This window comes from Heliangelus exortis, chromosome 19 (genome assembly GCF_036169615.1).
Source record: "Heliangelus exortis chromosome 19, bHelExo1.hap1, whole genome shotgun sequence".
NCBI classification, from domain to species: domain Eukaryota; kingdom Metazoa; phylum Chordata; class Aves; order Apodiformes; family Trochilidae; genus Heliangelus; species Heliangelus exortis.
Window position 1 is genome coordinate 4550718 of NC_092440.1, and position 17916 is coordinate 4568633.

The 17916-nt window shown below is 45.3% G+C and overlaps 1 protein-coding gene across 4 annotated transcripts in view; it reads left to right on the plus strand.

Annotated features, from left to right (window-relative positions):
• The window catches only part of SPECC1L (sperm antigen with calponin homology and coiled-coil domains 1 like), a 98235-nt gene that overhangs the window by 66960 nt on the left and 13359 nt on the right, over positions 1 to 17916 (plus strand). For 3 of the 4 annotated variants that reach the window (XM_071763264.1, XM_071763267.1, XM_071763268.1), the window contains exons 21-22: positions 913 to 1018; positions 17410 to 17504. The gene's annotated coding sequence lies outside the window, so the exon portion shown is untranslated. Of the gene's footprint in view, positions 1 to 912; positions 1019 to 17409; positions 17505 to 17782; positions 17844 to 17916 lie in introns of all 4 variants that reach the window. The other variant, XM_071763266.1, reaches the window with a different exon arrangement.

The window sequence follows — 17916 nt, forward strand, 5'->3', positions numbered from 1 at the left end:
GCAGCCCAAGGTTTATTCTGCACAGCCTTTTTAGAATTTACTACTTCAGGTCGATTGCTAAGTCTAAGAAGTGCAAATAGTCTCTTATCACTTCTTTTCAGCTGCCCAGAATTCATGAGTTTGGTTTGTTCAATTAGGAGATAGTGTCCAGTATGTTACTGCAACTCTGCTTTTCAGGAATTAAAAAGCCTTTCTTGGCTGTACAATCAGCTTTCCTTGCAATCCTGGATTTCTTTCAGGTCTGAGCCAGCAGTCAGCTCTAAACATGTGGCAGTAACCTTCCCCATGGCTCCTGGAAGCTGTTGTGTTTCCAGGTAGTTTCAGTCTGTCCTCACGTAGTCCCTTCTCAAAGTGTACCTGGACACAGCAGTCATGGTAATGCTGGCTTTCTCCTTCTTGACTAAGAAGGGAAAGAAAGCCAGAACTCCCTTCTACTGCTTCCCCTCCATATATTATATTTAAAAAAAAAAAAACAAACCAAAAAGCAAAAAACCAAACACACCAAGAAAAAAAAAAAAAAAAAAAAAAAAACAAGCAAAACTGATTATGTTACTTACTGTCAATTTACTGTTGTTGTTGGCCAATTGTAAGGGGAGGGCATAACTAGAAGTATCTACAGGTAACAACGATACATATTGAATATCTGAAAGAAGAAATATGATCTGACATTTGACAGGGACAAAATAGCAGAAAATCATTAATTGGAAAGAGGGGAAACATCTATTCAGATCCTACTGTAGTAATGAAAGCTAAACTAGCCAGCTGCTAAATAGGACATCAACCAGCAGCTGCTCATTATAAACACATTTACTTGTGCCAAAGTGAGCAATGAGCATGCAAAAGCAATAGAGGAACTGGCTCAGTTGCTCTGGGAGGTGTCAATACTGATATTTTCATCTTGAAACACTGCAGAACCTCCACCTGCACAGAGAAAATCACTTGGTGACAGTGGGGACCTGATGGGCTATCCAAACAGGACTGGCTGGGGACAGAAGGAACCAGTGGTTTGGTGCTTTTGGTAGGTAGTGGTCTCAGAATATTTTTGTGATAAAGTTTCTGAAAAAGTAGTTTCTGAGGAACGTTAGAAGCTTGTTGTGGTCATTATCAGACTTACTGCAACAACTTTGGTTTTTAATGTGCTCAGGAACAAAATCATGTTTAGAAATTGCATCCTGCTCCTTGAAAGTATTTTACTTCCAAGCTTTGATTGTTTTCAATAGGAGAGAGTCATCTGCATGTCTTTGAGGATCTGGGCCAAAGATGAGAGGCAACCTCTACAATGTAGGAACACTACCCTGGAAAGAAACAAAGTCAAATAGATGCAGATCCTGGCAGACAGATAATTGCTCTGGCTTGACACTTGCCCCTCGAGTTCAAATACAATTGCAAAGCATAAAATTTTATGGAGCATCAGCTAAGAGTGGGAAAACAATACCTCTTGTACAGGGCAAAATTGAGACCATTACATGAACAGTGCCCAGCTCTAGTGTCAGCATTTTTCTAAAAGCCCTGGCAAACTTTATATAGTGGCATTTGTAAATGTATCAATATTGCAACTTGTCTTGTTGAGGCTTCTAGATATCTCAGACTCCCATTTTTGCTTTTTCTCTTGACTTGGTTAGTCAATATACGTGGTCCTTAAAGTCATTGCATGTTACTGTGTGGTAGATTACTCAGCCTTTTCTGTAACTTCCTGGGAAGAATGACTTTTTTTTTTTTTTTTTTTTTTTTTTTTCCCCTCCCGCAGGACTCCCATTGTGTTTGGAGCAGTGCTCTGGGCTGCACTCCACAATAATTCACAGCTGAGGCAGCCTGTGTACCAACCTGCCTCCTGTCTGGGGTAAGAGTTGAGGGGAAGGACAGCACTGGTGCCAGGGTCTGCTGCCACTCCTAAATTTTTAATTCTCAGATGGTTGTAGGTTTTGAGGTTGGTGCTGAAGTGGCTGTTGCCAGTTCTGCTGTTTCTTTCTTAGTGTCTTGACATGCTGAATAAAAACCTTAAAGCACCATTCATGCTCTTGCTGCTGGAGAAGGCAGGGAAAGCCAGTAGCCTGTGGGTCAAAGTAAGGTGCATACACTTGTGTCAGACATGGCATAAGGAAAACATCTCTGGGGCTGGGAATCCAAGCTGTGATGGTCCCCTGTGCTCTGCTGGCTGTCATTGCAATTAATTGTTTTTTTCATGGGCTGAAGTCTGCTATGGGGCTGGTAGGAAGCGTGAAGTCACGCTAGAGGTTTTTCCTGCTTCTAATATCCAGTCAATAGTAAAGTTGAAAAATAGAAATTTAAAAAAAACCAAAAACACACAAACAACCTTATAAGATCTTCACAAAGAGCAGTGGGTTCAAACTCCAGAAGTTCTCTCCTGGCTCCAAAATTGTTTCAAGATGAGTCACGGTTGTTACCCAAGTCCACTGGTGCATAGGAGCAGGAGATGGCTGGGGACAAGCGCAGCCCCCGGGGGCATGGCCACCACAGCCATGGTCTGGGAAGGAAACGCGTGTGCACACGGGTGGGATCCACAAAGTGCTGCTCAGTGGGAAATGTGAAACTTATGTAAAATATTTAGTATCTTAATAGAGAACTCTTAAACGCTTCCAGAGCAGTAATTCCCAGGGTTTCTTTTTTGGTGGTACTAACCACAGTTAAGCAGAGAAGGAACTCTTAAGCTTCTCTCTGTTTCTGCAGCTTTTCACGGTGCCTCTGGACAGCACTGCGTTGTGCCCCTGGGTAAGGCTGTGCCTCTGGGTAAGGCTGTAGGCTTCATCTCCCTGGGTGGGTTTTCCATCCTGGAAAGGAGCAGATGCTTAAAACAATGTATGGAGAAAGCCCTCCTGCCCTTTCCTACTTTCATTGTATGCAGATCAAGCACAGTAAAAGCCCGTTTCTGCCACTTGCAGGTCCCTCATGCCTAGAGCTGGACTTCTTCAAGTAAGTGCCAATTCTCCTTCAGCCGCTTTGCCAGGTGCTGCTCCCCGCTGCCCTTGTCGGTGCGGAGCCCGCTCAGCGCCCAGCTGCCTCGGGCAGGTAAAGCCGCGGGGCGCCCGGCTCCTGCCACCGGCTCCGCCACCGCTCGCTCCTTGAGGAGCCGCTTTGCCGGGAGCGGGGCCGGGAGCGGAGCCGGGAGCGGGGCCGGGAGCGGGGCCGGGAGCGGGGCCGGGAGCGGGGCCGGGAGCGGGGCCGGGAGCGGGGCCGGGGTCTCCAGCTCGGGGCCGCCCCCTCCCCGTGCTGCCCCCGCCTCCCTCCAGGGGGCGCCGCTGCCGCCGGCTCCGCGCCGCCGGGTGCCGCGGCCGAGGGCGCCGCGGGGCGGGAGCGGGAGCGGGGCCGGGAGCGGATCGGGGCAGCGCCCGGCGGGCCGGCACCGGCGCCCACACCGGCACACGGGCGCGGCCGGAGCGGCGCGGAGCAGAACGGAGCGGCGCCCCGAGGGCAGGTGGGTGATGCTGACATCGCCGCGGTTGGGCTTCCACGGTGAGGGGCGGCGGGTGCCCGGTGTGCAGCTGTAAGGGGCGGAACGGGACCTCCCGGTCTTGCCTCGCTGCCTCCCACCCGCCGGTGGGACGGTGCGGGCGGTCCCGGCGCTCCGCTCGTGCATCCCGAGCCCGGTGGTCGCGGTCCCGGAGCAGCGCAACTTCCCTCCCGTCGTTCGCGGTGTTGGAGGCAGCCCCGCTCCCTTCTCCTGCCTCTGCCGCGAGTTTTAAAAGCGGCCGCCCGGTGCTGCCGAACCCCCGGCCCCCCAACAGGAGCGGCTTCTCTTTGACACCGCTTTTCCCTGCCCTGGCTTCGAGGTTTCTTTCCACCGTGGAGCCGGTGCTCTCCCCTCCGTTCTGATTCCCAGCTGTCAGTTCCCCGACACACCCCCACAGCTCCGAGGTGTTTGCTCCACGGATCTGCCTTCAAACATCAAGTCTTGGACTTTGTCCCCTCAGCACCCAGCCCTCCTTCCAGCCCTTCAGCTGATATTTGTGCTTAATTATAAAATAGCGATTCCCCAGGAGCACCCTGCGTCCTGTGGACTGTCTTGTCTGTGTGAAGTGACCGAAAGAGTTTTGGGCGGTGTCATTTCTGCTGTGTCTGGGAGCTCTCAGCCTTGGTACCCAGAGGATGTTTGTGGAGCTGCCAGTCACAGAGGAGCCTGATGTCTCTGTGCTGAGGGGAGAGGGCCGATGAAGGGAAGGGGAAGAGGCTGCAAGGTGGCTGTTGTCTCCAGAGCTGTTGGGAGGACTTGTGAGAAGGTTTTCTACCCTGGTAGACAGGGTTCCGGGGCCCTGCTGGGGTCACCTGCCCCCATGGAGGTGCAGGCAGCCCATCTCGGGAGAGCACACTGAAGGAGACTTTTCTGCATTGCTGTTTGCGTGGGCTGAGAGTTGCCCAGAAGAACCAGGATTGCTTTCATGCTCTTTATATGTCCTGGTACAGGATGAGCTTGGGGTAAGTTTTGGGTGCAGAGGTATCGCAGGCTTTGCTGTAGCTTGAAAGTAGTAAAGGTGGTTGAACACCCTCTTTAAAAGTGCTTTGGACAGAGGAGAGAGGAAGGGTTAACTTAAAGAGGGCACCATGACTCACACAGTAAATAGCAGTTAATAGAATTGCCATAAGTTCTAAAAATTCTTTTCCTAAGCAGATGGACAGCTATTAGATAACTCAATCTTTGGATGTATTTGTTTTCAGGTTTCTTATCAGGCTCGTAAGTCTCAGACCTGTGTAATTCAAGAACTGTAGTAATTGATAAGTTCATTCTTCTGCTTGAGAGAAACCCTAAGAGAGAGAAAGCATGGCCAGCTCCTGTTGTTAGAGACACCCCCCAGAGCTTATTGCACAAGTGAAGTACAGAAAGATTAGATAAAGTGACCAACAGGGATGGGAGAAATATTTCAATTGAATTAGGTCTGTGGAAAAAATACCTTATTTTGAATCTCAATTAAAAAGTCAATATAAATGCAATCTCATATTACAAAAATACTCTTAAAATGAAATCCTGTCTAATGTGGCAAATGGATTAAATCGTGAATTAACCAGGAAAGCTATGAGCCTCTGAATTTGTAGAGAAAACACATGGGTACAAACTGCAAACATGTATGTGTGTATATAAAATAAAACTGACCTATTCCAGGATGCAGGGCCAAAAAATAAAAAAAGGCAAGCTGGTCTCTTTTTTGATGCTGTTCAGATGGTAAATTTGTAATTTACACATTTTCACATTGTGTGTCACCCTGCATATATATTTTTATACATAGAAAGTAGAATCAGCATCATTCTGTGCTAGGTCAGGGCACGTCAGCCCTGTAATGATGTTTTTATCCTCTGTCCTTCTGTCAGTGGGTGCAAAGGGCACTAAAGATCTGAGCTGAAAAGCCTCCTGCTAGGTCTCCCATGTTTGCATTTCTGGTTTTTTGCTGATTTTTAATGGGGTGTTTCTGTAAGGGCTGCTGGCACTGTTACGTTTCGATGTAATCAACTTTTGAAAGCTATTAATCTTTTTTGTTTAATCCTCAATAGTAGATTTTATGTAGAGCCATGTGGTTAAGTCCTCTTAAGAACTATTGGGAAAAGCTCAGTCCAGCAGGAGTTTGGGGAGACTGTTTTGATTCTTCACTCTTGCAGTCATGTGTCTCTGAAGGGTCTGGGCTGGCTGGCTGAGAACATCCCCTCAGTCCTGAGCCTGGCAGCTTTTCCATATGGTGTGGAGGGAAAAGCTCCCCCTTTACCACTTCCTCTCTGCCTGGGTGACTGATGCTTTCTCATCTATACAGGATGTTTAAGGCTTTGCAGATTTTCCACCTGATTCTCACTACGCTTCAGTTCTTTTCTTCGGTTTGACATTTCCACCCACGTTTTCACTCGCGAGATGTGACAAGGCTCAGTGTGGCTGAGCTCCCTCTGAGTTCTGCACAGCTGTGAGTGAGGTGGTTTCCATCCAAAGGCTGGGTTGGCATCTGCAAAATGTCCTCATCATGTCCTGCAAAATTTGTCCTTGTCTTCAGCATGGACAGATGTCAGTTCTTCTTTTTCATTCTCTCTGTCTGACCTGGATGTTGAATAACTGTCTGGGTCTTTATTGTGTGCCTTCCATCTGCAAGTGGAGGTGGGCTATTAAAGCTTTCCTTTTTTATCAGAGAATCTAAGCTAAAACACAACATATCTTGAGCTGTGTGTCAAGGAATCAAGGAGAATTCTCTCAGGTCAATGTAATGTAGTTACTCCCTCTCATCAGTCCTTTCATTGGGACCAGAAAACTTGGTTGCCTCATGGACCACCTCTGGTTTTGCAACAGTGCATCTGAACTGCCTTGGCAAACCTCCTTGAACACAATTGCACCACTTCCTTGCCTTTCTGCTCATTTAAAAAAGGCAGAGAAAATTGTCTACTTACTGAGGTGCTTGTGTAGCTGAATATTGAGAGTTGGTCTATTAGGGGTAAAGAACTGGCAATATTCTGGCTTGGGAGGGCAAGAGGATTTGGGCAGATACACAGAAGGTGATTTAACCTCTGAAGGCTTTGGTTTCTTCTAGAGAATCAGAAGATGCCTCTCCCCTCACGAAGATTGTGTCTGTGTCAGGAAGAGTTATTGGTTGTATTGCAGTTTTTTTTTTCCTCTGCTGATCAGAATGGACTGATGGCACATACAACTCTCTATTATGGAAAATATCCTCAGGAGGTACTCCAGGGTCATCTAATCCATGCCTCTTCTCAAAGGCAGGATAAGTTATGCTTTTGTCATTCTTGACAGCTCTTTCTTCATCCTGCTCCTGAAGACCTGCAGTGGAAACTCCTTACTTCCCTGCCATGCAGGGAACACCCTGATGTTCACCTTAAATCTCCTTTACTGTCACTCATTCCTCATTCTGACCACACCAGACATCCCACAGGGGATCAGCACAGAGTAGTTAGAAGTGCTTCAGCAAATGAAGGCATTTGGTATCTGTGAATAAATAAAGGTTTGATCTCTTTCAGTCCTCAACCTGAGTTGTGTAAGGAGCAAAACATACCAAACCTGGCTGCCTTGTGCTTGGTGTGGCTGGAGATCTGCAGTACCAGTTGAGGCACGGGGTAGGTAGACTGTGATACAGCTCCCTCAGGTGATGCAATTGCACAGTTTGGATCAAGTTTTTGGGATAAACACATAGCAGTGAAGTTATGAAAGCTGATGAGCCACCAAGAGCTGAGGAGAGTTCAGAGAAAAACCAAAGGCAACAAGATGGCTTCTGTAAAAATGGTGTTCAGGGTGATCATTGCTGTTAGGCAGAAGTGTTGACAGTGCTGCAGCACGGGGCTGAGTGGAGGCTTTGTCCCTTCCTGTTCAGGGTGCCATATGGGTGCTATAAACAGACATCTAATGCTATGTGAGACATCCTGATGGGGCAGGCAGAGACCTAAGGGAGGTGTGTGCCTTTCTGAAGTGACAGCAGAGGCTCAGGTGATCTTAGGGCACTTTAGACTTGAGTATTCACTTGTATTTAAGCAACTAACTCAACCCTCATCAGTTTAGTATGTGACTTGTTCTGGGGAAAGGATGCTTTTCACCATTGGGCCTGATGGTTGATTATTAAAAACAAAAATTCCAGAGCATAAAATATAATGTATCTTATGTAAAGTGTATTCAAATGCTAATGTAGGAGATACAGTATCAGAGCCTCCTTGCTCACAAAGCAGCAGTAAATCTAGTGTCAGGAATGCTATACCTGAAATTTTATGCATGTTTTGGGGCTCTTGTGATGGTTTTTTGTTGTTGTTGTTGTTGCTGTTGTTGTTGTTTCGGTTTTTTTGTGGGTTTGTTTTTTGCTTGGGTTTTTTTTTGTTGTTGTCAGTTTTTGTTTTGTGTTGGTTTTTGTTTTGTTTTTGTTGTTGTTTTAGGGCTTTTTGGGGTTTTGTGTTTTGGTTTGGGTTTTTTTGTTTTTGTTTTTGTTTTTGAGAAGTTACACTTTTCAAGCCCAAATAACACAAGTAATGTGTTACAACTGCACAGTGGAAGGCAGGGTTTGAAAAAAAATGACAGCTACAAGACAGATCATGTTTATCTTAGTTGATAAGTCAGGGGTTTCATGCAGTAGGTTTATCTCTATCTGACAGGTAACAAGATAAAAGTCCAGGTGTTACATAGGGATCTGGAAAGAGCTGAAACAGGAATTAAGAATACTTTGCATAGCATTTTTAGGGATCATTTGCAAACAATGCATCTGAGACAATGGACAAGTTAGTGGGGAGTGGAAATTCTTGCAGGGATGGTTTGAGTCAGGGGGAGGGAAAGGCATACAGAGGATGAGGGAATCTTCCTGTCCTTCTCTGATACCAGGAGAGGAAGGGGGGGCTTTCCTGAAGCTTTGGAGACGTGAGGAATGACATGCTGGGCTCCTGTCTGGATGTTGATTAGGATTTGTGATTGCACTCAAATCCAGGGTGGAAGACACTCAAGGCATTCTCAGGAGGCCTCTAGTACTTGCAGATTGGGGCTGTTTTATCTGCCAGCTACTGAGATACAGCATTTCTCTGTCTCCTTGTTCCTTGTCTTTATCTCAGGCAACACTCACAGGGTCAGTTGTGGCTTCTTGTCCAGCAGCTCTTGGAGGAGGGCAGGAGAGGAATTGTTGCTTGGTTGGAGCCATTTGAAGCTCAGCTGAACCTGAGCCAGTGTCAGCGGGGGGTCACGTCTGTATCTCCCTCCTGTGTCTGCATGAGCGATGCTGTTCAACAGAGGGAAGTGTAATATGGTCTCTTTCTGCTCTTGTAGGGTGTCCCTTTGGGAGTGCTGAGGTTTGCACCATTTTCCCTGTTAGAAGTTTCTTTCCTCAATCAGTATTCAGCCCCCAGAGTCCCTCCCATTCTCTCCTGGTTTTGCTTCTTTGGACCTATTTTGTTTTGGTTTTAGACGACTGTGTTCTCCTCTTAATTCTCATCTCTTCTTTTTTTCCTCCCTCCCCCCCTTTTTTTTTTCTTACTGAAGTAGGAAAAGTATACATGCTCTAGTGTAAGCATAAGCATATTCTGCTTTCTTTTCAGATCATATACTGGGAAGTGATGCTACTCTCTTTTCCTGTTCTGTAATGTTGCTCTGTTATACATCCCCCTTCTTGTACTGGGAAAGTCCTCTACAACTTGACTTATCACTTTGGGTTTTGAGGCTTCCCCAGGATAGGATTGTCAGATCCTGGTGTGAATCAGTCATTGAGGCTTGGGAGTTAAGAGCAGTAGGCTGTTAAATGCCATATTCTGTGGTGATAACAACTTTGGTATCAGTGTGAGGTTCATATACTTGGGCACAGACTAGGATTTTCCATAGGAAACATTTCCCAGGATAAACGACAGCTCTGGAGTGTGTGGCTCTTTAATATAATCTTCAGAAGAGAGGCACCTGATTGAAATTGATTTGAATAATTACAGTTTCCACATACGTCCAATCCACAGATCAGTGCCCAGGTTCAATGGGATGATGGAAAATAACATCAGACTGACTTGGGCTGCCAGCAGCAGCACTACAGTTTCTGGACCACGTGCAGAAAAATGTTTCTTACATATTCTACAGCCTGAATTTTTTGGTAAAAAATGACCTGTGCTAATGGCTACCTGGTTAGGGATTCCTTAAAATACCCTCATTGCAAAAAGTGCTTCACTCCCAGAAATAAGGCCTTTTTAGCTGAATGTGTTAAAACTGAGGCACCTAGCTTTGTCTGACATCTAAAAAACACCTAAAAATCTTCTGGTTTATGTCATCCTGTGTCTTGATAAGTGCTGAAAATGCTGATAAATACAGAGCTTGCTCTGCTTGAGCATGATGGTTTATTTTTTATTAAAGCATGGGTTGTGGTGCTTTTGGCAACGTTCTATATAATTATGCAATTATTTTTCTCTGGTACAGCTGTATGGATATAGAATGGTTAAGAAGCTGTACTCATGGGCTGCAGACTGGAAAAGCAATTCATTGACAGATTTTTTTGTCTTTTTCACTCCATTCCTGAAATGAAATCTTCCTTTTCCTCCATGTAGCCACAGTGCATCCTAGCTGTATGATTACAGCAGGCAAGAGATGGACTGAGTCCACGTGGGAGAAACTGTCCTAAAGTCTTGGGGATGTCTTCTGGGCATCTTCCTGGGATCCATTTCTGCTTAACTAACATCTGTTGTATTTGAAGTCCAATGCTCCATCAGCCTTGGGAGTCTTCTTTGGTTTGTACTTACACAGCAAGGTGTGAGGATTGTGGTTGTCATACATTTAAGAAATTCTTGTACGTTTCTTTAGAGCTGGAGTTTTTTATGAATCTCTTCTGCAAAAATTGTAAAATACCTGAAGTTTTCAGAGGAGAAAAGGGCTGTTTCCCAAGTGTCACAGAGGTGCCTCTGTTGTAGCAGGGTACCTGCTGCTGCTTTCCTTGCCATCCTGCTTCCCCTAGACAAGCACACTAACTCATCAACAGCTAGCAAGTCCAGTAAAATATTTTGTGATGTGATTTATGAGTTCTGGTTCTTCAGTGCAATGATTTGGTATAGAAGGGGAGAAACCAGTGACTAGAAATTTCATTTTCTCCAGCAGTCCCATGCTGTCTCCACCCCAGAACATCAGTGCCTCCAGCCCCAGCAGTCAGAGGCTGCCAGAGGATGTGCTTTCATCACACCACCCAGGGCTTAGGAAATGCTGGAAGGACTTTGTTAGAGTCCTCAGAGCACCAGCTAAACATTGAGGCTTTGGGATCAGTAAGCAGGGCCACAGGAGAGTTCTTAATAATTGGGGTTATAATCGAGGTCTTGGGATTAAAAAACCCCAACAGTCACTTTGAGTACCTCTAGAAAGGGTTGTATGGGTGTGGCTGAGTGTGACAGTGAAAACACAAATCACTTTGCCAGAGTGACAGAAGGATGGTGCAAGGCATAGCAAGGAGAAGAGAGAGGGACAAAGTAAGAGCAGGTGGCCTTGAGACAGCATCAGAGCATCAACCCTTCCTTATCCATAGAGGGTGGCAGAATACTAAAAATGCCTTAAATAGCTTTGAAACAGAGACAGAAACACTAACAAGATGATGAAGTGTGATGGCAAATAAGCATTAGCAAGTCGGGGTAAAAAATGGCAGAAGGCAAGTTGCTGGAAAGAAACCAAGAAGGCAGAAGATTTATTTCTGTGGGTTTTGGGCTGAGCACACAGCACCAGCATTGGTCTAAATGCTCTCTGTCTAAATGTTTTTTCACTGGTCTCTAACTGAGAAGCTGAGGTGAAATGAGTTGAGTAAAACATATGCTGGGCGTGCAAGGGGCCAGGACACACCCTGTGCCATGGGAGGAAACAGGGTTTCTTGTGTTGGGGGAAAACCAGCTGGTATTGCAAGATACAGGGAGCACGTGCTCAGTCCCTGAGACTGAGCCAGCAGTGAATGTGACACTCAGAGGTGGGCAGTGCAGGGGCAGAGGATGGGGGAGCTCTGGGGGTGTTCAGCTGCCCGGGCAGTGGGACAGGCTCTGTGGAGCTGAGGCTGAATGCTGGTGCTGTGTCACTGCTTAAATTGGTAACAGAAGGGAGTGAGTTGGGGAGGAAGGACATGATGAGCAGTGTTAGGATGGAGGATTTTCATACTGTGGGTGGCTCTGAGTCAAACGACTTGGGCTGTGATGGGAGCTCCATGGTGAGTCCTCAGTAATAAACCTTGCTCAGAGAGGTCAGTGTGTGGGCCACAGATGAGCTAATGCAGGGAGATAACTTTGCTTTGGCTCACAGGCAGGTAGAATTTCTCATCTCTGTTCAAATTGTACAATGCCTCATCGGGGTAGGAAAGGAAAGGACAGCTGGGGAAGAATTTTAGGTTACGTAGAGAGAGATAGAAAAAGTTATATTCCTCCTACTGTAGAGGATAGGATGCTGGCTGACCTGGTACCACAGCACTCCCTGCACTGGAGGTTTTGTTTCACTGGCAGAGCTCAGGCAAACGGTGCTTACAGGCTGCAGACAGTGCTCAGAGGAGAGGGAGCAGAGCTCAACAGCCCTGGTGGAGAGCAAACCTCTAGGGAAGGCAAATAGGGTTTGGGAACAACTGGATAAAAACAGAAAAACAAACAGATGTACCCAATTCTCAACTGCCTGCCCACAAACTTCATACACAAATGAGAGGTGAAGTCACATCTGGAGAGAAGTCTACTCCCCTATTTTAAAATATACCAAAATGAATGCATCAGCAATATGATAAACATTTTCAGAGCAGATTCCTCCCTAGCCTGTATTGCTCAGAGGGACACCTCTTGATATCCTGTTTCTTCATTTCTCCTACTCTGTTCTTGAAGGGAGTGCTCCTTATGTATGAACACAGCTGGCTTTACTAAGGCTGTGGGGAGGCAAAATTTCCTTTGAGTCCTTCCCTCACACAGGAAAGGAAAACTGAATCCTCAGAGACATTGTGGATTATATTGGCAGTAGTAACTTTGGTTCTGGACATGGTACATTATTTTAATTATGCTTTTTTACATGTCTGTCTTATGAAAGTTTATCCAGATGCTCTATTTTTATTTTTGGAAATGCCACTGTAGGGAAATCAGCATCATTAGTCCTGGATACAAGTGGTTTGCTCAAAAATCCAACATGTTTCTGTGCCTTTTGGCAATATATCATGATGCCTGCTGCCCAGTGAGACTTCATTCTCATGAGCACAGGGGAACCGTTTCCCTTTTGTTTGTTTGTTTGATCTGGCTTATTTAACTGCTGGTCATTCAGCTTTACTTAGTTTTGCCCTCTCTGGCTTTTTGTGACCATTAGAATGGGAATAATTACTGCGAGTTTTTTTCTTGCTTTTAAACATTTATAACATCCATTTAGGGAAAAAAAAAAAAAATGGTCAAATGTCTTCTCGTCTTCTTTTCCGCTACTGCAATAAAAATTAATCCACTTCTAGCCCTTGGAGGCAAAGCTGAAATATTGGTTTTGCATTAGCCATTCCTCTCAGCCAGCCCATCTGTGTTACAACATTTGCTTGTTGTGCAGTGGGGTTTCACTTGTGGGGTGCTTTTGTTCTGTGATTTTTAGATGGGGTATAAACAGGAGAAGAGAGACAGGGGATAAGCTTGAAGGTTATGGCTTTATGATGCTCTTTCTTGCTGTTACTGCTGCAGCAGTATGGGTGTCTCTAGTACAGATCTTTAAAAAGCCATTTCTTTTGCCTTTCTGGAGTGTGGAGTGATGTTTTTGAGGGCTACTGCTCTCCTGTGAGAGGGAATGAGACCAAGTTTAGGAAACCTGAAGCCCTTATTTCACTCGGTATTTCTGGAGGATTTGCAAAGCCAATCCAAACATTTTGTTACCTCACTGTAGGATTTACACTGGAGGGAGACTTTCCTCTCCAAATCTTCTGTGCTTCAGAAGATCCATGGCCCTGCATTTTTTTTGCATGACTTCCTCAGGTGATGTTGTGACTGAAGTCTGAAACAATGATGTGGGAGGGTCAAACTACGCTGTGGAGCCCCTTTATAGAACAAGGATTTCCAGGTACCACTGTGAACTGCCCTTGTGTGGGTGTCCACACGGGCAGGTGTGCAGGACAGTGGGAATCTGGAACTCCAGGGAAGGCAGAGGGGAAACTGCAAGTGCTCCAGGGAACTGAAAATCAACACCAACATAGTGTGCTGATGATTTTGCCTGCTTTGTTTCACTTGTATCTTTTGTTAACAAAGAGCAGTCTATAGGGAAATAGTCTATTATTAATATTTAATTTCCTCCTATTACAGTAAGCAGATGACCTAAAAGATCATTTAGCTGCAGCCAATAATAAAGCAACTCGGGGAACAGAAAAAGTATCTTAGTTGGATGGGTGATGCCTCCCTCCTCCTCTCTTTCTTGCCCCACCCAGCCACATCTCTTCATCCTTGGCAGGAGGAGGGAAGCTGCTCCCCGATGGCTTCTGGCACACAGGTTTTATGTGAGCAGTCATGGGCATGGGGAAGCTGCTCTGTGTGAGGGAGTCATAAAACACCAAAATTGAGAAAGGAAACTGTTGAGCAATGCAGAGCAGTGCTACTGCTGCCTTCCCTATCATTTTCCCCAAAAGGACAGCTGGTTTTGTAGTTTTACAGCCCGAGTTGTTTTGCAGATTTGTGATCTGCCTGTGAGCACATTGGCTCATTTCATTGTGACTTGGTAAGAAATGGGGAGAGACAAGATTTCTTAGAGACCTTGATGTAAAAGATAGGGAGATTCTGTTCTGAGCTGGAGAGATTTCAAAGAGAGGATAAAAGCTGACAAGCATCTCCCCCTCCAGGCTTTGGAAAGTAGGAAACAAATGATTTTTAGCAGCACCAGTTTTCTGCATATAGCCACGTGTGAATTCCAGGGTTCTCCCTAAGGGAGTGAGGTAATCTGTACATGGTTTACCTGGGAAGGGTCATGTTGGCAGAAGCAGATGCTAGATTGTGACCTGTGGAATGAGCCTTGATGAAGACTTTCCTATAGCCTCACAAGCTACCTGCTGCCTTTGCTTCCCCCTTCCTGAAACAGACAAGGAGAAACCAGTCCTTTGGGAGCCTGGGAAGCTGCAGCCTGTCACCTACGTGCCCACAGACTGTCTTTCGAGTGCCCTGAGGGCTGCTGATCCCCTGGAGATTTTGCTGATGTCTGAGAGGAGCTGTCAGACTGAAGTGTCACAGACATTGCCATGGATGTCAGCCTGGTACACAGAGCAGAGTCTTCTCTGTGCCAGTGGGACAGAGCACTGGTGTCCCAAAGTGGGATGCCTGACGGGCCCAAGAGCAGGGAATGAGCTGTGTGAGGTGGGTGGTTTGAAGCAAACAGTGCCCATGGGCTCACCTCGATGCTTTTGGCCCTCAGGAGAGAAAAGGGGCAACACCTTAGTCCAAAGCTGACTGGAGATGCCAAACAAAAGCTCCAGTGGTGAATTGCTTCATGGGAACGTGCTGTTCAGATGCTTTATTGAATTTTCAAGGAGCAGTTTTTCATTGGGGCTGAAATATGAGAGAGAACAGAGTGTTCCAAGTCACTAAAAATGAACAGAGCAACAGCTTTACAGGTTTGTGAGTGGCAAGAAAGGTTTATTTAATAATGGGAAAAGGCCAGAACATAGCCCAGGGTATCAAGAAAGAATTAATGCAATTAACAAAATAAAAGAAGGACTTAAGAAGAAATACTAATTGTAGCTGTCCTGCAGGTTGTGTCATACAGATTATTTTTCTTAAGCTTCAAGAAGCTTGCAATATTGATCCCTCAAGGGCCTGAGCTGTTAAATATACACTTCCCCAGTGAGTAAAGCAGGTTGTTAATTAATTTTGGCTTGTCAGACCTGGTTGCCGAACCTTTAGGTCTTGCATGAGGTAGATGAGTCTGTAATAAATTTTGCATTCCCTCTGGATATGTTGTCTTCTCGAGGTGGTTTGTATTTCATTTTATCCCTACACAGTAAATTTCTAGCTGCATGAGCAGAAAGTCTGTGCCTGCTCCTGTTTTAAAGCAAGTTGCAAATACTGCTGCAATTAAAATCTTGTTAAGGTATTGGGTAAAAGCTATAGCAGGCTGACAGTGCCAGAGATGAAGAGGTGGGATGGGTGAGTTTCAGTTGAACAGGGGAACCTCCCAGGTTGTGGCACCTTCTGTAAGCAGCAGGTGAGGCCTCTGATGTGCTGGGGTTGTGTGGCTAATTGCTTTTTCTCATGTCTGTGGCTACCACAGAAGCACCACCACTGAAGCAGACAGAAAATGTTGTTTTGTCATGGCTGGGACACCTGCTCAGCTCTGATCATTTCTCTTCTGAGTTTTGCTGGCTTTGCAGAACTCTCTGAGTGTTTTCCAGCCCATCTGGGATCAGAGAGGGGTAGAAGGACATGTTGTCCTCTTCTGGATGCAGCATCTCACATATTGCTTTGGAGTAAATGGCTAGTGCTTGGGTTGACAATTCACAACACCGTTTGTGGAGGAGGATGGGAAACAAGGTACCAAAGTGTTGTTTATTTTTCATGTTGTGCTTTGTGTTTTCTCTCCCCCAGATTTTATTTATTTTTATCTTATATTAATCTAATCCCCTTCCCTGGTAGTCAGGCTGGGGGAGGGCAGACAGTTTTCAGTATCACTGCGTTGAAACGAACCCATTGGGATCTGTAATGGGCCATCAGGTGCTAGCAGAGTGATGTAGGGGTGTATCACCAACATCCCTGAAATTCAAGAAAGTAGAAGCAATCTTTAAGAGGTCAGTGGAAAACAGGGCTTTTTGCTAAAGGAAGACAGACAATGCAGAGCTGCCTTGGGGGTTTTCGTTCTTTAGAAAAGATTAAATGGATGATCTTTATCTTCCTCTTAATAGTTCAGAAACTAATCTCTTCTGTTGATTTCTTCCACACAAATCAAACAAAACACATAAATGAGATAGCTGAAGGTGGAGAAAAAAATTCAGTTTTTGAAGCACATCCAAACCACCAAGAATCATTCACTTTCCTTTCAAATGCAGCATTAGCAATAGAGGTCTAAATCAATGAAAGGTCTTAAATTCGATTATATTCCTGAGATCAGATGTGAATCACAAGCTAATCATATTTTCTTTTATTACCACTGTCTTTACTCTTTTATTTTATCCTGAGAAATTAGGTTTCTGACTTGAAAACAGAGTGAACTGTGAAGGTATGAAACTCTGCTTGGTTAGACCACACCAGATCAACCAGAGATTAAGTCTCTAAAATATTTTGATTTAGAGATTCATCTTGCATCCAATACTGACCAGAGATCAAGTGATTTATCAGTTATTGCTGTCTCTCTCCCTGCCTTGGCTCTCTGATGTTTCAAATGGCTATTTTCTTAAATTAATGAGAAAATACTGCTTGCTAAATATTGTTTAAAACCCACTTGGTAGGTGAGAGGGTAGGGCAGCAAACAATCATCTCTTGGTAGTGTCACAAATCTTAGGGAACTGCATTCTTCATTGCTGTATTTTTAGCTGAAGCTGTGGTGAAATGCACCCCTGTCTGAAAGCAGAAGAATGAGGTGACCTGCAAGATGAGTGTGTGAGTGAGGCATGCAGGTGATGTGTGTCTGTTCAAACAAAATGGCAGCTCTAGGGATGATGGGGATGATGTTTCCTTCCAAATGGTGCCAACTTTAGTCCAAGATTTGTGTGCATGATACTGCAGGAACAGGGATGTGTACTTGAGAGATGATGTTGGCATTGTGCCTGTGTGTTTCTGGGAGAGGTGTATCTTGGTGGATGTGTTTCTGGCTGGTTGTAGTTAAAAAAGAAAGCTGACCTGAATCTGCAGATGCAACAAACACTCTTGACAATGCAGGTAAAATGAATAACTGGTTTGCTTATAGGATAAAAATTTATGTGAACAAAACCCATGTTGTTGCAAGAGGGGAACCTGCAGAGATGTGTGCAGAGTGTGCATGCTGAGCAGGAAAGTCCTCAAAGATGTCACTGTCTGATGTACCTTGAACTATTCTCCCTACAGCTGATGATGTTCCAGTATCTGTGCACTTGGAGAGACTGGGTATGGCAAGAGTGGTGACCACACATGCCAGTGACATAACCCCCTTATGAATTAAGGTTTGTGTAATCCCAGAGAGCTTATTAGTGCAGCATGGTTTTGTGGCAAAGTACAGGAGGGTGGGCAGCACGTGATGACTCAAGTTTTGTGTTTATGATCAGAGAGAGACAGGTGTATGTAAAAAGGCTCCTCCACCTTTCCTCTGTGCAGCCACAGCACTTGCCAAGGCATAATTAGTGGGGTTCTCGTGTTTCAGGGCAGACCATTGAGCAGCTGCTGAAGTGCCAGCTCAGTTGGTAGCCTCAAAAACAAAACATCCCTTGTTTCTCAACACCAGTGTGAAATACTGCCTTCCTGAACCTTGAGTTGGGCCCTGCAGCTTTCAGGATAGACAAAATGTGAGTTTTTGCCAATGCTATATGCTTTTAGGTCTGTTTAATATCCATTATCAATTTTATGTGCCGCTTTAAT